Consider the following 24667-nt stretch of genomic DNA (forward strand, 5'->3'; position numbering starts at 1 on the left):
CATTTTTGCAATCATAATGTATCTTTCCACATTCATCGCGGTGCTCAACCTTGATGAGTACTTCAAATGTGAATTAAGGCACTCCATTTTAAGAGGAAAATGAGTAATAATTCAAAGATATTAATAAAACATAACAATGTTATTCAGGAAAATTGAAAGTAGAAAAACAGGAGAGAAGAGGAAGGAAACATTAACTCTTTAAGTGTTTAGTGATGTTTCACGGTTGCGTGTCTGGAATATGATGTGCGCAGAGGGGGAGAGCGGGTCACCGGAGTGCAGGTTGTTGTCTCGGTGGTCCGATGGAGACCATGAGGTCAAGGAGAACACATGATAGTGTTACTTACTTTTACCAAACCATTCTTTAACATGGATGCTGTGTATATAACGCTCATTTTCTGACTTGGTGCATGATGCAGACAGACAGAGGTGTGCAGCAGAATGGACGCAGGAGGGGAAGGATTAAAGCTTACTCTTTCTCTCGTTGACTTACAACTTGGGTTGTGCTCTTTTCACTCCCCTATCTTAGTCTCTCTTAATTTTAGATTGTTAAATGGTGAAAATGAAATTTATTTTTCTTACTGGGTTTAAAAAAAATAACAGAAGGAAGTTTTTATGATTATGATGGTGTTAAAATGATTGAGATGCACTGGTAATACGACTGGAGTAATTTTCCAGCTCTACTTAAGCTCTAATGTCAGTGATAGAATGGTTCAGCCTGGCCTGGGGTCATATTATTTCTCTTTGCATGTGAAGTAGATATGCATTCTGTGGTTGAGAATTTGGCAACTGGTTCAGCACAGACATCAGTGCAGCTAAATGCAGCACAGGTTGTGTCACCTGTATGTCCATTAATGTGTAATATTTGCAAATAAGTTGTGTTCAGTAAATCTGCTTTTGCTTCAGCGTTTGGGATTTTAACTCTAGCATTGGTGTCACGGCACACTTAATATCAGTTATTTTTCTGGATAGTTGTGTTTCCGTTGTGTTAGTCTGTTGCTCCCGCTGCAGAAAAGGGGCAGTGCTCATGGTGCTGACAGAGTCTTGAGGGTCCACTCTGCAGTCATGACTTCTGCCTGGACATTTAATCCCACGGGGCCACACTGCAGCAGTCTGTTGACCAGCGGGGCAAGTTGAGCTTACGCAGGCACTTTAAGCCTGTGTGAGCTCCCTTTTTCACTGTCTACGTCTAAAGATTATGTTAACACACATTTGTCCATTCATATTTTGTCGTAAACAGTAGGTTAAATAAACAAACAGCCATTATTTTAGAAATAATTTTTTTCATTTTTGTTTTCTAAATCACTCAATACAAATCAATGACAAAAGGAACTCGATGTTAAAAACACAGACTGGTGTTCTGTCGTTTTAGTGTTTTTAGTTGTTCTCTTCAGTACACACAGATGTTTCATAAACTCGTGTTTTTATTCAACTGCAGGGGGCCTAAATGTAAAATTTTGTGGATTCAGTTCAGTGTTTTTGTGTGGAGTGGATTCATTTTGCACAAAATATGGCAGTGTGATTTGGGATTGCTTGGAGCCAGCAGTGATGTCATTAGGCAGCACCTTGGATGATAAGGCAATCCCAGGCACTGAATAAATAAATAAATTTAAATCATTTCTTATGTATTCTTTTCACCTCCCTGCACGACCCTCCTCTACCGAATCCTGACCCCCTCATCCCTACCCCCAACTGCCCATCTCCCCTAAGTACACATATCACAAATACAACCCTTATGTAGTCGTCACCGCTGCTCCCTTCCCCCTGCGTGTCCACGGGCATATCAGGGAGGGGGAAAAAAAATGAATGCAGGTTTTTAATAAATAATGCATTCTACTAATATGCATTCAGGTGGAGTCAGTCTTCGGCCCATCTCGCGCACATCCGCGAAGAGGAAAAATATAGAATCCAAGAAGGGAAAGCTTTCCTCCTGAACTGAAATCGTTGACGGCTCGATAATAGGCTAAAACAACGAGCACGAGAGTGAAAGAGTCAGAGAGGGAGAGAATGATGAGAGAGAGGGAACCGGGAAAGAAGAGGTGAAGGGGGGGTAAGAGAGAGGGAGAGAGTGGCAAGCATATTATAACTCATCCATGTGGATCACCCTAGTAGATTGGGAGCAATCCCTTGTTGAAATTGTCTTCTAAACACTTAGAGAGAAGGAGACAGAACGGAGCGGCCAGCCCATCTCAGTGTGCCTGTGTGTGTGCTCTCACACTGCCTGCTATCCCAGCCAAGGTAGAGAGACCTTTGACAGACTGCCTGCATGCGTGTGTGTATGTGTGTTTCACCTTGCTCCAGTGTGTGTTGCCTATCTTGTCAGGCAGCCAGCAAGTGTGTGTGTGTATGTGTTTGAGCAAGAGGGAGAGAGAAGATGCATCTGAGTGTGTGTGGTGGAGGAGGTGGTGGGTATTATGCACCCTGGATGTTGCCTCGTGCTTTAAACAGTTGCCTACAAGCCCAGGTAGTGTGTGCCGGCTTCTAAATAAGCAGCACATTCACCGTCCCCTTCAGGACGGGAGGCAAGGCTGCAGAGTGTGAAATCAGACTAATACAGTGGCGTAGGACTGAGCAGGAGCAGGAAGAAGCTCCCGCATGACTTACTCAGACTAGAGGGGTAGAGAGAGAGGGGTAGAGAGAGAGAGAGGACAAGAACCAGCAGAAGATAAAGAGGGGATTGGACATCAGAGATAAAAGGGAAAAAAACAGAAAGGTCAGTATTTTTTATTTTAATTGATTTTATTTAGTTATTTCTGCTCTGTGGACGCTTCCTTTAAGTCTTTCCTACTTTCAGTGGAGTTAGTGTGGAGCTGGGACTGAGCCTGTGACTGTTCTGATTTGCTGGAGAAAGTATTGATTGTAAGTTTGTGGGAAGTGTGGTTATTTGATCCTGCCAGGTGAGAACAGATAGAGTGGAGGTGGGGGGGGGCGAGTATCGAGTGGCCTAACCTTTTATTTAGTATGTGTATATGTAAGAGTGTGAAGTATATTTTTTGTTTGCATAACTCTGTATGTGTCTAGATTTAGTTTTACTGTACAGGGTGTGCACCTGCATTCTGTGTACTTTGCTTTCTTTTTTGAAATTTTCTGAATTTATGCTAACAGCTAAGGTAGGTGTGCAGAGATTGTAAAGTCTAGGGGTGAATGAGACAATACTCCACAGAATCACATGGGTCATGATGGGGCGGAAAAAGAGGACTTTTCATCTCCAGTTTGTGTGTATGACGTAAAGACAAGATGCCAGTGACGGGCAGACGGTGTAAAGCTCGAAACACAGCGAACAGTCAGTTTGTCATGCGGTGACGCGTTATCCAATCACAGCCTGCGTGCACATATACAGAAAGACCATGTGACCATGGCGCACACACAAGATGGTGTCCACAGTTACTGTACGGAAATTTTTGTTCACTATATAATCCAGAAAGTTTTTTTCTTTATCAATTCATTTTAAATGTTTCATCCTCACTCTTCTTACATGTTAAACATTTTGTAATGGAATTACAATTCTAATTAATATTGTATTGATAGCAATAGCAATGACTTTTTTTCCAAAAGGCATATTTTTAAGCAGGAAGGAAAAAAAAAAAAAAACTGCCAACGTACAGATGTGTTCAACCGCACACACAGGCACAGGGAAAGTGAAAAAGCCCGGACTACCAAATTGTCAGCAATACTAAAGACATCAACACAAAAATTTCAGCCATCCATCACAGCTGTCGGCCTTTTTCTGTGGCGACAGTGATTTATTCCAGGGCTGAAATTATTTGGAGTCTCTTGCTCCCTAACTCACTGGCTCTGTCGTTTACATTCAGACACACGCACACACACACACACGCACACCATGCACAGCCACTCCTCCAGTCTTAATAGGTGTTGGATTTGTCCAGTTGTAAATTTCTGAAGTAGAGATGTGATGTATGTGGAATTATATATGTCCTCTTAAAAAGCTGACCTTACTAATATCTTCTTGGGTATGTTGTGTGCTGGGTGCTAACAATGTTTATTTCATCTACGATGAACCCTCGTCAGTGTGTGACAACAAATACTCACAATATTTCTTTAAAAGACAATTTAATCAAATCTCTAATCCACAACAGCCTGCAGAATAAATTTAAGTTTAATTTATTTAATTTTTTTTATATATATATATTTTAAGATCTAACATTTCAAATGTTACATTGCAAACTTTATTAGATTTTACTTTTCTTCATACAGATGAAAATAAGTTTAGGTCTTAAATTTCTTGTTTTAAATATTGAAATTAAACTGTATATATTTCCTACAAATCCCCATTCAAAAGACCAGACTTACCCACCAACTGAGACAAGAGATAAAAAAGTGTTCAACTGTATTTTTTCACTTCAGTTACAGCAGATTGTATTAAGAATCAGTCATGTTTAATAGATGTCAGCATTTCTCTTTTTTTGCAACACTGTAATGATGTAAATAAAAATAAAATCTGTCACACAGTGGTGACCCAAATTCTAAACTCCCCTATAAATTCCACACAGGAAGTGGCAGGCGTTTCTCTAAGACTATTTTTGACATGTGTGTTAGCCATGCATCTAGCAGAATAAATGCGGAGACATTAATTAAAACTGATATGCAGTGAATATTCTTTTACATACTGTGCTTGTTTGTTTGTGGAAATTATGAGCAAAACAGCTGCCCACAGCAGTGCTAGTTTGACCCCCCCCTCCTTTATTTTTAATACCACTGTCATTTCATTTCCTTTCTTTTCTGCACAGCCTCTCTGGTATTCTTTTCAGACGTCGGATGATAAATCAGGTCTTTTGTGCGGGAGCATTTATAAGTCAGTCCAATGCCCCTAATAACCCCACTCTTCCAACAAGCGCACACACTTCTCTAAGCTTGTGCTCTACCTCTAAGCCTTAGTCCAAGCCCTATGGCCGTGTCTTAAGATTGGCGTGTGCATGTCTTTCTTCAAGTGGGTACATGCACAGGGCGTCACATGGCGTTGCACTCACTGCTTTTGTTTTTGGTGGATGGGTGTTTTGTTTGTTTTGCCTAAACATGCCAGTTTTGCACATGCATGGTGAGGAGCCATCAGCTTTTGATATTTTCGTCTTCATTGCTGATCCGAAGTGGCCTGTGTGGTTGTGGAGTTGAGCAGAGCAGAGATTGCTTGGTTATGTGTCAGCTCTGCTCTGGCCTGTTATATATCTGGAGAAATGATGTTTGTGCTGGCATTGAAATCAGCCACGGGGGTCACTCTGGCTCAGTCAGAAACAAAACTCTGAGTGTGCCTTATGTTAACAGAATCCAGCGCACATTAAAAATGAAACATCTGGTTGTCTTGTTGAGCAAAATACATCTGAGGGAGTGAGGAGCTGGCAGAAAATAAATAGCTAATTGAAATTTAAATTAATCTTCACTGAAAATTTACATGAACTCAAAGGAACTTAAAACACCAAAAAGTTCCACAAAGACAGAGTATGATGTACATTATTAACCAGCCAATCAGTACAGTCCAGATGCAGTGGAAGTCATATGATGCCTTTGTGATTCAAGCTGCCTGGGCTTCTGCATAGTGATTGAGCTCAGCCTAAGGTCTGGGCCTTGTCATGATAAGGTGCCAAACTTAGCTTTACTTCTAAAATCCTGGATTAATGCCTGCTTTAAGAGCTTAGCATGGTCATCCATTCAGACATGCACTGGATTGACTGGCCTACCCTGGTTGCCTGTTATCTTCTTTGAAGTTTTACAAGCACAGTACACTATGAAGCCCCACCACTTGCTGTGGGTATTCATCATGGCCCCTACTAAGACTTTTTACCTTATTGAAGGTTTTTAATTATATTCCGCCCCCTCTATGCAAATATTATTTATTTTTGCAATCAAACAAAGCAATTCACAATTTTTATCAAATTTATTTTTCATTTTTATGACAGAATGCTGTTATATAGAGTTACTTTAACATGTGGCCACAGCTGTTATTCATTTGTTTTCCTCCAGCAGTGGGTCTCTGGAAAAGAGTTAGTTTCAGTCCCTTTCCCACACAATTGTTTACCTATAACTTTAAGGATTTTAAGTCTTATTCATTTTAGAATAGTGTTACGACTGGCTCAAGGTAACAAATAAGGCCGTAACAAATAGTTTTTTATAAAATTATTTATATATGTTGCTAAAAAGCTTGCTGCAAAAATAGCTGTTTTTTTAAGAAGTCATCAAAACAAAAAGATGACCCACAATCTTATAAAAGTAAATTTTTGGGGCTGATTTTGAAATGCATAAAAAATAAAGATGTGTAGCCTGGACGTAAAGCTTGCTGACATGCTGGGTGTCCGGCGTTATGTTTGAGGTGAAGCTGTGACATTATTTTTAAATTGTTGCATGTTAGTTCTCTGCATAAAGAATCCAACAAATTAAAACACCACGTGGTCGTCTGTATGGTTGTTCTCACTATCATGACTCTTTATCAGTCTTATTTGTTTGAAAGGCTAAAATGTCTTAAAATGTGCCAGAAGATTTGTTAGCATTTTTGCTATTGATAAAACAAATATCCTGTTATACTTTGGCTTTTTGTTGTTTATACTACTTTCCATCCAAGGAAAGTTGAATGGATGTGAAAATGGATGCAGTCTTTCATGTCCCCTCATTTCTCTGAACCTCAAGATTAAAAGAACATTGTGCTAATATTTGGCTATTATTTCAGTCCTACTAGGAAAGGCAGAATTAATATGTTTTTTTTCTTCCTTTATATTTTTATAAAAAAAATACTTTCTTTAAAAATGCTTCTGATTTTACCTACACCTCTGAGATGTACTTTGAGACAAAGTGTGCAATAGAGCTAAAAAAACAAAATTTTCATGTGTTTTTTTTTTTAACATGACTTGTAATATTATAAGTACTCTCTTTTAGTAATTAAGTTTTTTCTCAATTATAGACACCCGTTCTCTTTTATGAAATATATTCAGGGAAGGCTGTGCAGTGATTAAATGCAAACTTCAAGCAAGTGATTGTGAGGCAGATTTTTGAGTCTAACTAAAATGTCCATAAACTCCATGTTGGATTTGGCTTTAGGGACAGAATGTCAGAAATACAGTGTGAAAAGTCTGATAAGGTCTTTGTGATGTTTTAGACTGAGTAAAAATTAATCTTGGTTCCTATCTTACATTGTGTCTTACATTTTTGCTCCTTTATTTTCCTGGAAAATAAAGGTGTTTGTAAAACTGGCTAAGTGTATTTCCGATCATGATGATGGTCATCATTATCATTCGCACTAGTAGTAGGAGCAGTAGTAGCTAAGGTAGCACTAGTAGTATAACAAAGACTTGAAGAAATTGTTTTCTTCAAGTGTAACTCTTGTGTATGAGATTTTGTCACTTTACTCTTGACATTTTCTGATGCACATCCTATTATCCATTTTTGTAAGATAGGTAGGTAACTAATGTATTTAAAAATTTGTTAAATGAGGCAGGTAGTGTTTTTTTTTTTTTTACAGTTTCACCAACAGAAGTTTTGAATGGAATAGCTCCTGATAATCTACAGGCACAGTTAGTTTTTCATCTTGTGCTGTTGGTAAGAGTAACGATAAAGGAGTTTGGCGCTATGTTGATTCCATCTTGACTACTCTGCAATAACTCAGAGGAGAGGGCGGGGTGGGGGGCAGCCACCATTTTACTCCTTCAATCCTCCTCCGCTACCACTGGTATATAATCTGCTGTCTCCTGACCTTCAAATCATGCAATGCTAGAGCCATTTCAATTGGTCTGTCCACCATTAACGTGAAACGCCCTCTAAACACTCTGCTTCTGCTCATGGAAGATTTCCCTTCTCCCTGCATGTCTTCCTTCCTCGTTCCTCGCTCCGTTTTTCCATCTCTTCTTCTGTTTACATCATGCCCCCTGGATCTTCAGAGCCGTGGAAGGTGGGAACCCCTTGCACTTTAGAACTGCGCCACCACAGGAGATGCTGCTGGTCAAAAGATGGGAATGGGAAATATTCCATTTGTTGTTCTGAATATTCCATTTGTTCTGTGAAATGTTTGTGTTGCACCAAATGAACAAAGAAAAATCGTTTTAGAATACATTGTGAACAATAGGCTATTTTCTTTTTCAAAATATTGGAGTTCACATATGACATTCATCCATAAACCACTCAACCACAGTGCTTTAACCCACTAGGTTCTTGAAAACAAGAAGAGAAATTTTTATTTGAATAAAATATGAAGGCAACAATTTTTAATCTCCGATTTCTGACCAACAAAAATGTAAGGAAGCTCTTAAAATATTATGAACCTCCATTTTGCAGTTTTTAAGGAAGTGCCAACTCCCTTGTCATAGTGCATCACGTTTACGAATCAGACGGGTCCCCCTTCTTACTCCAAAAAATGTAAGGAAGATGCACTGATTGGAGCATAAAATCCCACTCCAAAGCTCAGCATGTTATGTTGCCAGTAGATGGATAGATCTATTATTGAAAAAGGACATATTTGATATGATCTGCATATTAAAAATATATCAGAGGGCAAACAACGTTCATTGCTGCCATCTGATCTGTGCTGAGAGAAGTGTGTCAAATCTCGAGGGAGAAGCTTTATTCTTCAGGGTCAAGGGGTTTTCTAAGTGCTTGATGAGATGCAAGAAGTTTTATTTTTGTTATATTTTTGTTGTTTGGTTAGCATTAAAGTATCCCTGGTGCCTTTCAAAGATGATCTTTATCATCAGCCCAATTGCTAATTATTTTACCATCATGAACATAGATGAATGTATTATGACCTAGAAATCTTCTGACAACAAAATATCTTCACAAACATTCATATTTCAGCATGTTTTCCCTCCATATGATGTTGATTTCCTGTTTTTTCCTGACTGATTTTATTTCATCTTGTCACTGTTTATTGTCGTCTTTCTAGGGCAGTCACAAATGTAAATGTGACTTAATGCAGCTGTATGACTGATTGTGCAGCAGCTTTAGTAAGGTGGGCAAACTGGTGAGACTGGTTTGTTTATAAAGTCAGTGTTTCTTGACCACATATAAGTCCTCATCTTAAAGCTTCTGTGTAGTCTATTCCACTGGTTGTTATTACGTATAATAAATGTATTTATGATTAATGACTCCACTGGGGTTTATCCATAACGCTATGACCTCAAGGTAAAATTGAAATGCATGCACTGGATGTAGAGCATTTGTATATTATTGCTCAATATACTTAGCAGCCATTACATTTGTTGGCCCTGGTGAAAATAAAACAGAAGGCTATGGGGTTTCAAATCAACAGGGCCACTCTAAGAAATGGACTTATTGGAATTGCATTAAGTTGATTAGACTGAGAAATGAATACTGTTTACAATGGAGCAGTGTTAAACACTCTTGTTTCTCCCAGCTATAGAAGTGCATCGACAGTCAGTCAGCATCAATTAAAGCTCCTGATCTGTATATCCTGAGAGCCTGGTCCTGTTGTCTTCTAATAAAGCCAAGCCTGTGGCGGCAGAATGTTTCATTTCCTCCTAGAGATTGCCCTCAGTAATGCCGAGCACTTATCATAGTCCAGGAAAAAGGTTGTAACGACACAACAGTCAGATGCTTGATGCCCAGATCAAACCGAGGCCAGATGAGGAAGCAAGTCTGAGCACCATGTCAACATTTTACACTGCAAAAATACCTGACACTTTAGAAGAAGACGACTTTAAATTTCATGTTGTGCTCCAAACTTTTTTTTTTTTTTTAAAGTGACAAAGTTGTTCACTTAATAGGTTTTTCCATATCTAAGGTTTGGGGAATACAAGGTATTTGGGGAATATTATAAGCGGTTGCATGTGTCTGTTTGTTCAGATGAAAATGAAAAATGGGGTCTGGGAAATACAGGGTTGTGAAGGGGGCCAAGCTGTCCCTGGCCATTCATTCTCTCTGGCCCCTCTGTCTAATTAATGGGGCACATTCATACACGTTATTGCACCAGAGGGTCTGTCACTCATTAATCATGTGACCTTCTGTGGCACATTTAATGACCTTGGAGGAGTAGATCAGCTGGAGATGGCCGAAGCTGTGGAATTAAATTGTTTCTGGAAGTGGTCATGGCCACATCAGGTGCTTTAACAGCCTCTCTGCCTGGGCCCTCTCCTGTGCCTCATCTGAAGGATCTTTGCAGGCTCTGCAACCAAGATGGGAAAGAAAACTCTAGGGCTCTGGTCTAGATTAGGGAAAGAAGCAATGTCAAAGTAAAAAAATAAAATAAAATATATATTTTTTTATTCTAATGGAACAAACAATGAAAAAGATGCACAGATTTTTTGTAAACGTGCACTCTCCATACCTTAATGAAAATGTCATGATTTTCAAATAATTTTTCTATTAAGTTCATACATGAGAATGCTGCAAATCCTTTGCAGGCTTAGGAATTACACATTTGTTTATAAAACATTTTTAAGTAAATATAGACCCTTAAGTGCAGCCTAATGTTTGTATATTTTGATCTGAACCCCAATTTAAAGCTGATGTATCCTTACTTCTGTATTATCACTCCTCAAATTCATGTTTATTGAAGATGTAATATAGAGCTGGAATGATCATGCAGTTAGCAGAGGATCAAAATGAATCCCTGTCTTTATGGTTTTATTTATTGAAAATGTTATTGACAACTGAAATGAAATATTTTTCTTAAACCAGAATAGTGGCCTAAAATACTTGCACCCATCCTCCGTCTGAGACACACTTTTAATTGAGACTTGAAGGATGCAGTTCTGGAGGCTGGCTTAATTTCCTCCGGCAGGAAAGTAGCCATTAAGCAAGGAAATCAAAAAAACAAACAAAAAAAAAAAACAGTCGGTCCTACTACAGGTTTTCCAGCAGAGATGACAGGAATGGTATGTTTTCTGTTTTGCAATCCTACCTTCTTATTTCTGTCTTAGGTCTAAATTATTATTTTGGAGTGCATAAATTTGACCTGAAATGAAAAAGCATAAAAATACAAAAATAAAATCACATTAAATTGTGTTTTAGGTCCAGAAATTATATATTTTGTTCATTTTTAAACAGCCACAGTTTGTTGTGAAGGGTAATTCAGGGTCGCTGCAGTGGAAGATTGACCAGTTTATTAATGCAATAATTCTGTGATCTAACTAAAGCACTGATTTGAGCCTCCTAACTGCATAATGTTATTGGGAAGCAATATTCAAATTCTTCTTTCGTTTTTTTTTTTGGCAGAAATGTGAATACTGATATTGTCTAAAAGATTTATTCAGTGGAGTCATTAAAACAAAACAAAAGAAAATGTCTAGGCTAAAGACGACTTCCACAGTATTCATTTTTTTCCTCCATTAGAAGCTGGAGGATTTTCCATATAATCAATATCCATGTTGTTATATAGCAGGTTGGCAATTTATGTTTGTGCAGCACCAAAATGGTACTTATGTTTTGCTGCATTCTTAAATGTGGGGAAAGAAAAATAAGTAATTAACAAAAAATTTAATAAATAAAAGAAATAGCAACATCTCCCACATCTCCACTGTGTAAAAAGTACAGAAACATATTGTTGTTCAGCAAACTTTTAGGATTCCACTTCATGCAGGAATTCTTTCGTAATTCCCTTTTTTATTTATTTTTTTAATCTTTTTATTTACTGTCCTGATCACTGCATGTCATAAAAGAAACATGAGTTCTTTTTTAGCCTTGCTAGTCTGAGTGTTAGTTGTTTTAAATGTCTTTACCCTATGTATATGAGTTAGTTTAATCCAGTCATTGTATCTTGGAGTCATTTTCTTATGAAGATCAACACATGTCTGACTTACTTGAAAGCCAATGTTCTGTTATCTTTTTCCTTTTTGATATCACCAATGGAAATTGGCCCTTTATTAGATAGTTATACAACAGGGCAACAGAAAGGCATGGATTATTAAAGTAACCAGAGACTTTAACTTAAAAATGTGCAATTGTAAAAGAACAAAAAAGTAATAAAAAAAAAAAGCATCATAAGAATTGCTATTGAGGTAAGTATTTGTGGCATGTTTGTATTTTTTTCATATCTTTTACAGGGGTCATTTCATAGGCTATAAATAGCATAAATTTACTGCATCATGTTAGGTGCTACTACATTCTTAGTGGCTTGATAGGCACCGCCTTTCAATTAACATTTTATTAACATTTTAGGAAAAAAACACAATTTCTCTGCATCCAAAGTTTAATCGCAGATCTCGTTATGGCTGCCACCTTCTGTTCACAGCGGCAGCGTGAAAATGTTGGCTTTCTTCTCAGTGACATTGAAATGGAAGGATTTTGTTTATCCCCGTCTTTGTTTATTTAACATTTTGCTCAGTGGGGGGAGTTTCAGATAGATTGTTTTCAAGACAGTCCCTGCAGACAGCGAGCAAACACACTACAGCTTCATCAAACAGAACAATCTTCAACTTTCCCCTTCTGCAGCGTGCAGGGAAATGTGACTGAGAGGAACATCATAATGGAATATGATTGAAAATGATCGGCGTAATTTTTGCGTGCATCTGTAACAGTATGCCAGCGTTGTTTTTTTTTTTTTTAGAGGATTTATTTAGAATCATGTGTAAATGTACCCTTACACAGAAAAAAAAGCACAGTGATGGATGAAAACATTTCATTTTCATGTGGCAAACATTTGCAAGTTGGGTTATTAATGGATTCATGCGCGTGTGATGGATTGTCGATGTGCAGGGATTGTTTTATTTCCTTGCCAAGGAAGCGTCAACAGAAATTGTGGCACATGAAATTCAACTTGAAAAACAGGGAGGGAGCTAAAATAAATCTTTGTGAGCTGAAAAGTGAGTTAACCCCCCCGGTATGAAATGAGTTCGGAATTGAGTTCATTTCACATGTTTGACTCGTCTTTGTGTAAATGTGAGCAGGGCGAGAGCTGATGGAAGCAGCAGCGTTTTGAAATGTATTTATAACAAAAGAGAGAGAATCTGTTGTCAAAAGTGGCACCTTCAGTGTCAGCATGCAGATGTTCAAAGCTTCCAAGGGACAGTTATGAACTTTTGCAACTTCACTCATTAAAACGCATCAAATCAAACACATAGAGGCTGTGCCATTACCCCCTCTCCCTCTGTCTGCCTCACTGCTGTCGTTCGTCTCCTTCCACCATCCCATTTCTCCTTGTCGTAAGCGCAGGCCTGATTAATATTTTTCACTGTCCTGTAACCATGGCAATAAGGTCACTGCATATGATACTTAATTGAATCTTCCCTGTGCTTTTGTGCGCGCCTCCACTGTCCGGGCAATAAAAATCTTCCGCTGATGACTCCGAGCCCCTTTTCTGCTCCCCTCCATCTTTCTCTTCATGTTTGGCCCATGAATTTATTCATTTGTTTCCTCTTTCTTGTGCCCCCCACCCCACCTCCCCTCTTTCATTCCTGACCTCTCTCTGACCTAGTCTTCCTTGTCTTGGTGTAGTTTTTTTTCCCCTTTTTCCTCTTCAAACACTGTTTTTGCGCAGGTTAGTCGCTTGTTAATGTGTTGAGTTCAAATCTTTTTTTGTGTGTGTGCATGTTCTGTTGTTTGCAAAACAACACTTGATGGCTTATTGCTTTTTAATGTCAGAGTAATGCACAGCAGGTCCTCTCTGCTTGGCCTTTTTTTTTGCCCTACTCTGGTCTTCTTAATGCTTACTCTTTTTCTCCCCATGTAAGAATTTGCATACTCAAATCAGTCTCGGGCACAATTGTTAAATTGATTTCAAATGACACTGATGACTGAAGTGGGGAAACAAAGAGGCTGGCAACCAGGAAACCGCTGGGCACACAAAGTAAGCCTCTGACACAGGTTGCTCTCTGAGCAGGTGCTCTGATTAATGCCTAACAAATTGGGGTTCTCTAAGATCTGGTCGTAAGTGGGAGACATGTTTCCTCTTCACACAATGCGAGGGCCAACACATAAACACACCCTGATGGAGTCTTTGTTCATGCTAGTGTGGGGGTAATCCAGGACAAGGGGGCATACAGGGTTACATTGGGAAAACACCAGCATGGCTAATCAGTAAAAAAGCAAAACTAAGGAAGGGACTGTTTTATGGGGATACTGGAATAAAAATACTAACATGATAGCAGGCAGGCTTGTCTTATAGGATATATGGTATATTTTAATTTAATGTCCTTCTATCCTGTATGTAAAAAGTTCTCCTTTGCCGTAAGATGTTTTTGAGATTATTCATGTTAGTTTTTCTCTCAATGAAGTAACTAGAGTTGGATAGGGTAACCAAATATTGCACTTAAGTCGGAGCAATATCTTTTGAAATAATGTTACACATGTAAAATCAGGACCTCAGAGGTTTTTTAGAGAACATTAAAGAACACCTCATCGCAGTGGAGGTGCCAGCCTCGTGGTGTTGGGTGAAACAAATAAGCTGGTCAGAGTGCATGGGAAGATGGATCCAGCTAAATACACTCATGACCTGGGCACAAGTTTATCTTCCAACAGAAAGGCATCCCCAAACACACAGTCATATCTGCAATGGCATGACTTAGATGAAAGCATTGGTATTGTTAAAAAGTCTCGATTTAAAGTCTATTTAAAATATGGACCAAATCTTTTTAATAAACAATGTTCTTAAACCCTATTTGTTCAATCTGAATGAGCAACAGCAATTCTACAGAGAATAAGAAAAAAACAAAATAATTTGTGTCTATGCAAAGTTGATAGATACACACCTAAAACATTTGCAACCATAACTGCAACGAATGTATTATCTGGAGAGGGGAAAGGAGCAAATACATTTGCATCCACACCTGCTTGATTAAAAAAAATATAAAAATAAAAATGACATAAAACAAAATATTTGTAAAATTAGCAAAATATGAACATTTTGAGTATAAATATGTTTTTTTTTTCTGTAAGGTACCTTATGCCACTTTGATAACACAGATAATGACTGATAGTATAATTAAATTTATACTTTGCTGTTATTCCTTGCAGGCCATGCTTGTGAAAGGTCAATACTTGTTAACATCTCTCCAGAATTAAGGACTTACTGTAATAAAACTGTGACAGTGATCTTGGGTCAATCATTAAGCTCAAATTAAATCAACTAGTCCAGTTCGTCTGAGGAGAAAAAAAAAATACAAATCAGATCTGACACATGCATCATAAAATAACCATTAGCTGTTACCTGCAACTTGAAGTGACAGTATATCAATAATGTCACTTGGAAAATGGGACAGGTTTGTTGTTGTCTCTAAATCACCCGAAACTCCATGCAGCAGAGGAGTATGCAGGTACTGGAAATGCATTAAGGCTTGATGGTAATGGCCACGGTGGAAGCAGTGGGACACGAGAGAAGCAGGGGAGAACATCATTCACTCCTCTATTGGTCACAGACTTCTGACGTCTGACTTCGGAACAAGGTACAAACTCAACATTAAATTTTCTATTTTAATTATTAGCAAAAATGTTTCCAAAATATTTTCCCCATTCAGCCTATTTCTCATTATCACACAATTATTCGCTAGACTAAAAGACGTGCATCTGTGTTGGCCCAAACGATTGCAATATAGAATAAAATGCATGTATATTGGAAAAATCTGTGAAAATATTCTTTTTACCCGACTATTTAATCTACGAGGCCTTTTGATCACTCACCATGCAAACGGCCTCATTCAAAGATACATAAGCACACATTCAAACTGTGCAAACAACCACCCCCTTTCCTTACTGATGGGGCATTTGTGTACAATCACACTTAATGTTGCATATGAATGGGCCTCTTAATGAATGGGACATGCATACGGTCTCTGCCAGCTTTGAGGGCTGAGAGCGGAGCACGTGTCCTTTCTGCTGTTTGTCATGGAAGCATGTGGAGGCTATAGTGTGCCCATCTGTTCCCGCGACACACACACTCCTCAGCCACCTAATTTCTGCCATGCGTCGGTGTAACAGGCGAGCATTGTGGCAACAAGTGTCTCTACATTACCGCGCTTGCCAGCTCCCCTCACTTGGCAGTGAGCCCGCTCAGCTGCCCTGCCCTCTTGTGAGAAAAAGGCTTGATTGTGCCAGAGGGAGAGAGCCGAGGGGGCCCGACCGGGAGGAGGGACGAGGAGGGGGAGGGATTTGATTTACATACTCCAGCTTATGTGGCACTCATCTGATTTTAAACAGCTCCAAAGCAATTAAGGGTAATTAATTCTTTTGTTTGTTTGTTTTATTATTTTTTTTTCTTTCTCCCAGAGGCATGATGCTGCAGTAGCAGTATCTGAGGCACAGTGCCACCTGTGAGGGCTCCATGTGGGAATGTCAGCTCAACACAGGGTGTTTCTCTCAGCCTTCGTTCCCATTCATGCCTACTGACACAGCTGTGCTCTGTGTGTAAACAAACACAGCACCAGCTTGGCACTGCAAGGGAAGGTACTTTGGCAAAGACCCAGATCTGGAGTGTGCAGCTGGTGATGGCGTGCAGGGGCCACGGGCTGCTTATCCTAATTGTTCTAATTATGACAACAGTTTCTTTCAATTGATATAATCTGCAGAATTGAAGCACTTAATTAAATTTGTATCAGGGCAAGGCAAGCGCTAGAATGTGTTTCCACTGGAATTTTTTGTTGATTTTGCTTAAAGGGCTTCACTCCGTCTAATGGGAAATGCACTATAAATGTGATACAACTGCATGATATCGCAGATTATGATTCTTTATCTCGACACGTGTGTATTAATGTTTTTTTTATTTTTATTTGTCTGTATATACTAGCGACCACTGAGAGGAAATGAATAACATAAAATGATTTTAGAATACATTTTCAACTATAACGGCATTCTAATGAGTGGATGTGATGAGGCAGGTATTTTAAATAAGACATAATGCAGAAAATAACATTGCCTCAAGGTCAATTGTGGTGCAGTAATGAGGGCTTGGCTTGGGAAACATTCTTCAAATATTTATTTCTGCATCATCCATTACTCACTCAGGAGGCAGCGCTGTGTTAAGAGACCCTCACTACGGTGAAAATGCATCACAGAGAGCAAAAGGAAGACAGGCATGGCGTAGAATGTGAATGTTCTCATGTCCATTCTTGTGGCCCAACGACCCTCCTCACTTGGTATAGAAAAACACTTACTGGTAATGTAAATAGCAAAGCAGCATAAATCAGGGGACACGTGCAGCCTGGGAGAGTATTGTGTAATAGTTATAGCGAAATGAAGTGGCATTGGGATCAATATCCTACTATATCTCACTCTGGCGTAATGGCACAGAGGGAAACTGGAGGCCAGGGGAGTCTGATCCCTCCACCCCACTATGGGCCTATAAATCTGCCCGACCCGCAGACTGCTTATTAAAGTACATACACAATCGGCAGCAGCCATCCAAAATAGCAAGCTTACTTACTGACCTGAAGTCAGGGGAATGGATGCCTTTACCTTGTTAAAGAGCGGGGTTACAGATTGATTGGCATTGTCTCATTATCCTGCACAGGGAGGTAAGGAAAAGTTGCATTATTTATAACATTGAAATAATTTACTACTGAACATTGAAAATATGTTTTAACTGTTACTAAGTTAAAACAACTTAATAACAGTTAAATATTTTTCTTAAATTAATACTCTGTATTTTATCTTTTAAGAGACGCATGCCTTAGTTCTTCTTATCAGTACACTTCTAAGTTGAATAAAAATAACTTGTCAATCTTAAATTCCTTCCCCATTAAATCAGGAATTACAATTTTTTGAGATCCTTGACCTTGTTAGCCAAACCTAGGACTGATTACAAGAATATGAATAGAACTTGCCTGAGAACATAATATTTTCAAAAGCAGGTAATGCCTGTAGCATCACCAAGACAGAGTTGCTTGAGTTCATACATTCAACTAGGCACATATTTAATAAAATGTAAGGCATGTCCAAGTGGAAGTCTCTTTCAATGAGTCAACTGTGAGTCCTTCTGGCAGAGTTAATTAAACATCACGTTTCAAATCTTAACGTTTAATCAAATTTTTGCAGTCAAGCACCAACAAGCGGTCCGGTTTGCTTTTGACATGCTGGGCTGACGAGTATGCACGGCGTTTTTGTGATAAGATGACGTTGGTCATGACAGTTGAAACTAAATGTTTAAATATACAATGTAAATAGACACAAACACATTGTTTCTCACTGCCCAACGTCAATTCGAACTAAACTTTTACTGTTGTGGACAGTTATGATTATTAACATTTACTCCAAGTCAAACGCCAGGTCAATTAAGGACACAATATTTGAGAAATATTTTTATTAGTTTATCCACTTTCAGGACTTTTTGTAGGCCTCTTTATTGTTTAAGCTGTTTGACTTTGATCAGATATTTTGGGCATACTTCTCTGGTAAATGAGGCTTTCTACTCTTTTTTTGTGTGTGGGGGGGTGATTTGCACATTCTATGTCAAAGCGTATTCATTTCTGGGACACAGAACTCTTCCCTTTTCTGGCTTGTATGAAGACTGGACATTTCTATGATGTTTATACTTGTATATGTTTGTTTATAAAACTGCACACCTTCAACCATCTGGAAATGGAAATCCAATGTTCTCTTTATTGGCAGATTTCTTTTGATTTTCCCATAAATAAGGAGAGTTTGAAGTGTGTGTCAAAATACGACCATAAGTGTTTCTCCATGTGACTTAAGCTGCCTTCCAGTTACCTCACAATAGAATAGAATAGAATAGAATAGAATAGAATAGAATAGAAGTACTTTATTCATCCCTGCAGGGAAATTACTTCGCAGTTGCAGCATAGAGACAAGACAAAGTATCAAATACCACTGAGTAGTAGTTGTAGATAAAATAAATAAAATATAAATATAAAATGCTATAAATTGTAAAATTGTAAAATGCTGTAAAATATAAAATGCAACTTAAGAGCAGTCCTTGCAGAGATTCAAAAAATGCGGATATGCCAGAGCTCAGGGATGGATCTGATGTCAGACCTGAGGTAATAGCATTCTGATTAAGCAGTTGGAATTTCAACACAGCGATGCTCAAAAACATTGTTTTCAAACATAGTTTTAGGCTTTACTTTCTATAAGCAAATACCACTATGAATTTGTTAGAGTTGCAGGCGCTAGGTAACATTGATTTTAAGAGCACTTCTTGTTTTCTAAAATAGAACTTTTCACCACATCTTACTGCTGTTGATGCGAGGAGCGACCATATTGAAATGTGAAGATGTGTGTAGTCGGAGTTGCTCCCAGTTTCCCAGTGGGAAATTTGACTTGGAAGGGCGTTCCTGTTGATTTTATTTTTGATGGGAAAGTCTGAATTTTCCAGTTCCGAATTCAGCTGGAATGTAGAATTAACCTGTCACAGGGTTACAAAGCCATAACATCACCATCATGTAGGCTTTTTCAAATTGTTTAAAAATACAGTAATCTGAGGTTATGTTAACTTCTGTCCTTGAATATTAGATCTGAAAATTATCTGTTCTCTCACTATTAATGAGCAAATAGAATTAAGTTTGGCTAAGGCAGAAATATTTTAGTCTCATTTAATAGATGACAAAAAAGGGATATGTGTTTTTATATGCAGTGTATGTATAAACCTGACTCCAATTCAATATACAATTTTAATTAAACAATTTGTATGTTTTAATTTTTAAAAAATGCCATTAGTGTATGACTGCATGAGTACCATTTTTGCAATAACGTTCAATGGAAACGGAAAAGGATGCCACTGCATGTTGCAATTTCACTATGTACAGGCTGTTAGTGTGCAGATCACTTTGTATTCTCGTGAGATGTTTGCAGGTGATCATTTGAGTGGGAGAAGTACATTTTAAACAAGTAAGGGACAGTGCATTGGACTGTCTAAAGTGCTGTAATAAAGTGGTCTAAATAATGAAAATGCCGTCGGTGTATGAAAGACGAGTAGTTTTTGATTTACATTTAGATTTTCTCTGACAAAGATTGTATTTTTAACATAGCTTTTATGTATTTTTTTGCATAATGTGTTTGTAGATTGTCCTTTTATCAACCTCAGGTTGTAATAACTTTATAAAAAAGAATACAGAACCTGAAGGCAAAAATAAGTGCAAAATACCAATATAATGGCTGCCTGTGATTTTCCAAATTATTCAGGTTTTATCCATTTATTTATAAGATCTTGTTGAAGCTTAGCACAGCCCTGAGGCAGAAGGATGTTGGCAAAAGGTTGCGAATTGTAATTGTAATAAAATAAAAGGAAAAACAAGAACAATGGTTTACTTCAGTATTATCTGAGATCTTTTTTTCAGTAGGTTATTTTGTGAACTGCTGAAGAGTGTGGACAGTAAAAAAACATGTCTTGTATTTTACAGGACCATGAAGACATCTTTGCCCTGTTTCAGAGTGGGTAAGTGATTCTTTTACACATTTTTTTAATCACTGGAAATCTTTTTCTCTGTGGAAAATTAGAATGTTTAAACACGATCTTGAGAAATTTGAATGAAGCAATAATGATTTGGAATGTGAAGGATGAGAGATGCTTCAGAATAGTTTAACTAATCCATCCAAAATGTAACATATAACCTATATAAGTTGTTCTTCTAAATCCAAAAATATTATTTAAATATCGATATAATGTAAATATCAGTTACACTGAACCAGTAAAATCTTATCATTTGCTGTGGAGTTTTTCTCCTCAAATTGTGACCGTTTAGCCAGTTCTAAGTGTTTAAAGTACACCGCTTAATAAGATCTTAGAAAATAATTAAAATTCATGACAGGTCAAAAGCCTTACTTTAAACAAAACCATAATAGATTCATTTTATAAATTATTTGGGATTTTAAAGAAACAACATTTGGAAAAGAAAACAACAACAACAACATGGACCACGGGTCAATCTTCTGATGTCTTACTGGCACCATAAGGTTGACCTTTGGCATGCTAACCTTGGCATGCTATCCTATTTAATAAATCATTAGACCAGCTGATTATTCATTCATTCAGTTTTGTCAAGTCTTTGCACCTTGTGGTAGCCGTCAGCAAGCACGAGCTCCTTTAAGCAATTCATTCCACATCTAAAAATTAATAGATGGTTTAATGCCTACAAAATAGAGAAAGGCTATATAAAGACATTGAAGCTCTTCCACCATGCAATTTCCACTCTCTGAAATGTCATTAAAATTAGAGGAGATGTGAAAGTCAAGAGAAAATTTCCAAGAAAACTTTCACATGTAGGTGCACGTGGTAGACAGAAAAAGAGTGCAAAACCTGTAGGGACCTGCTGGAAAACATCTGACATGTAGTCTCTGTGCAACACTGATGCATAAATAGCTTCAACGTAGAAGAGCAGAAATAATAATAACTTAAAAAAATACCTTGGACTGGTTTACAAGATTCAGAACTTGACATCTAAATAATTACATTCATTTTGTAAATAAATCTGTTTGACACAGTTTCATATACTGATTCAAAATGAGTCACAGTGGAGGAAGCATTTGTTAAACCTTCCAAATGCTATGTACCTTGCATTATTACAAAATGGAATATGCCAGAAACTCCTCCTCTTTGGAAAAACCTTACACCTTTAATATGCATCTAAAAGTGAAGCAATAGAAAATGTACAATGTAAAACAACAGGCTCAAGGCTTAAACTCATTTTGTGACAGACAATGGCCTCAGGAGAACAACAGTTAAGAACAATTTCACAAATTATTTTTTTTACATACTGATAAACCAAATAAAATCCATTATTATTTCAAAAGTTAACCTAAATTACTTTTAGTATCTTAATTTCTGTTGCTTGTATGTTCACCCAGGGTCATATTTCAGGCACACTACTCTTTGTGTATCAACAAATAGCTGAGTTTTTTTTTTTGTTTGTCTGTTTGTTTTTGCCGTAGTTGCTGGTGAGCAATACAATAATTTTCTCATCATCCCTTACACTACCAAGTGTGGAATAACTACAAAAAGATTTGTTTGGAAATGGGCGCCACAAATCTGCTCTGGACCTCATAAAGATATGAACTGGCTCTGTTCTCCAGCAAAATAGTACGTTAATTACATCTACAAAATCAAAATGGGTTTTATAGTACTGTTGAAATTTAGTTTTTATCTGCTGACAACATGAATGGCAACACAGTATAAAATAATGTGATGCTTTGCTAAAAAAAAATACATTGTGACTCCCAAAGCAATTGTTTTAAAACTCAATGCAAAAGAATAAGTAATAGGAGTCACATGTCAGTTATGCAAAGTGTTCTATGGTTAAAAGTTGTGCATAAGAAAACATTCACTTGATTAGGTGAACAGATAATAAGCAGCACACAATTTCTTTTACATGCCATACCTTTTGTACCCTGTGGTGGCAGTAGTTTACAGGATGTCCTGGAAATGTTGGAGATTCTCATTTAGTCTTGCAGTAATTACCATCCTAAATGGAGGTGTCCTAAATGTAATGAAAAAGATGCAGATGTCATAAGGTCAGTTAGGAGAAATAAACAAAATTTCTATAATAGAAAAATTAGTTGATGCCTAAATAAAAACTAGAAAGAATGTAACATAGATGTTTCTGAATGTTGTCGTTATTGCAGACAACTGTTTATGGTTCTAAATATTTTGTTTATATCTGACAAAATATGCTTAATATTTGTCTGATCTGCCAGTTAGTGGAAATAAAAGCACAGTTAATGAGATTAATCCCTTCCAAACAGCTGAAAACATTGCAATATTACAAAACACAGGTTAATCAAAAGAAAATACATTTATTTTACTCTAAGTTATGGAAACGTTTTGTCATTCGAAAAACTATTTTGTCTTTGTTTAGAGTATTATGTAGGAAAATATCATGTTTCTTGTTCTAATTTAGACAATGTCTACAGACATACCCTTGTCTCAATCTGAATAAAATATTTGAGTAATTTAAAAAGTGAAAATTGCAATAGCTTCCTTTCATTGTTGTGTCAGAAAATCTAAACATGAACCAAGTTAATTATTTATTTAAACTTTATTCTATTGCACTGTTGTATACCGGACAGGATTTTAAAATAATAAGATTTTTCAATAACAAATTTTAAGTTAAACTGTTAGCAATAAATAAATAAAATAAAGTAAAAAAACAATAATCCAAATTGAATTTAGAATTAGGAATTTTGAATTTCAATTTAAAAATAAATAAAATTATTATGTTGGTCAAACTGGGCATTCCCTTTACAATTTTACACAAAACTAGTGCTTCTGAACTCCTACTAGTACGAGGTTAGACTGATGGTGATCAGTAGATATGTACTACTTCATTTTTTTTATAAGACCACATCGAGGTTGTCATTTAAAATAAATGATAAATCAAGAAATACTCTCTGAATCTTACATTTATAAAGATAAAAGTGATCTGTGAACTTGACCTATAACAAGGCTTTCCCCACACACCCATGCACACGCACACACGCAACGCACACACAACGCACGTGCACACACACATTCAGCTCTTCACTGAGTGCGTGTGTTTGCCTGCGAGTCTGTCACCGTCCATGGCCTTGACCTTGTTGGAGGTCATAGCAGTCACCAGACAGTGATGACAGTGGTCTCCTTGTTGGAGTCAATGTTATAGTATGAAAACTGACCTGGAAGAGAAAATTGACACCAACCAGCCTGCAGAACAGCTACATTTTTTAATTCACTACAGGTGTTCCCACAGTGGAAACCTGATTTTTGAAAATCACATGTAAATATTCAGTCAGCCTGACCTTGTGGTCTGTCTGTGTGAGGATCTTTGACCAGTGTCTGACCTATAATCCGCTCCTAAATGATTTGACAATAGAGAGACCTATTGATCTTGTCAGACCCCGTTTGCAAAGGGTCAAGAGCCTGATGTGCAGCTCTTCTCAGTGTGTTTAGGTAAAATGGTGTCACCAATACTGAATGAGGCACTTTTGCCTTTCTACAACATGCAGTGTTTGTGCTGCTTAATAAGTGGATCAGGGTTCTGTTTCCATTCTTGGGGCAGAGAGCCTTCATACGTCAGATCCTACGTCACTTGCTTTGCTGCATTAGTAATGATTACAAAGAAGCTCTGTGCTAAAATTGAAAAAATAACACATTAGGAGTCATGTGGCAGGTTCAGGAAATGGCTTCTTTTCCTCTTTAACACAGCACAAATTGCTTAAAGTAAAACGTATGCCTACAAGCTCTGGTTACCTATCCTATTAAACATGCTGCTTTTAAAATTATGAAAAAAGAAAAGAATAACTGCATACTTTTTCTCAGAGCTCTTGCTGCAGCCCCTGGGTGGCTCCTCTGTGTTCACAAAGAGACGCTTTGGCAGCTCCTACATCTGGCCAGACAGAGAAAACATGGAGAGATTCTCCTGCTGACCACTAGTCTCCCCATCTTGCGTAATAAAACCATCCCATGCTCTCTTTTCTCTCTCTCTCTCTCATGCTCTCCTGGATTCTTTTGGAGTGACTGCTGTTGGAGCAACATCTGGAATGAGCAGCAGTTTTCTTTCCCTGTGTTTTTTCGGGGGGAGATTTAGGCCCCCGATAATCCGTCTCCCTCCTCATTAAAGGGGCTGAATAAACACAGGCCTCTTCCAGTTGTTCCTATGAATTTCCTTACCAGGCGTCAGGAGACCGAAGTGGGGGCTACTGGATCAAAGCTGCCGGCAGCCGTGGGTGAAAAGAGTGAGAGTGCGTTCCGGGGTTGGGCCCATTACCTTTCTCCCTGGGAACCCTGGAGACTCCTAGGTCACTGGTTGTCAGCTCTTTGGCCCAAATTCAGCAGAGAGAAGAAAGAGGAGAGGAGAGAGAG

The 24667-nt window shown here is 37.8% G+C and overlaps 1 protein-coding gene across 1 annotated transcript in view; it reads left to right on the forward strand.

Annotated features, from left to right (window-relative positions):
• The first annotated feature begins 17209 nt into the window (after positions 1-17209).
• zfhx3b (zinc finger homeobox 3b) overlaps positions 17210-24667 on the forward strand; it is a 206059-nt gene continuing 198601 nt past the window's right edge. Inside the window, exons 1-2 of the mRNA XM_044139043.1 lie at positions 17210-17393; positions 20235-20269. The gene's annotated coding sequence lies outside the window, so the exon portion shown is untranslated. The remainder of the gene's footprint in view (positions 17394-20234; positions 20270-24667) is intronic.

The sequence above is a fragment of the Gambusia affinis genome, linkage group LG02 (genome assembly GCF_019740435.1).
Source record: "Gambusia affinis linkage group LG02, SWU_Gaff_1.0, whole genome shotgun sequence".
Lineage (NCBI taxonomy): Eukaryota > Metazoa > Chordata > Actinopteri > Cyprinodontiformes > Poeciliidae > Gambusia > Gambusia affinis.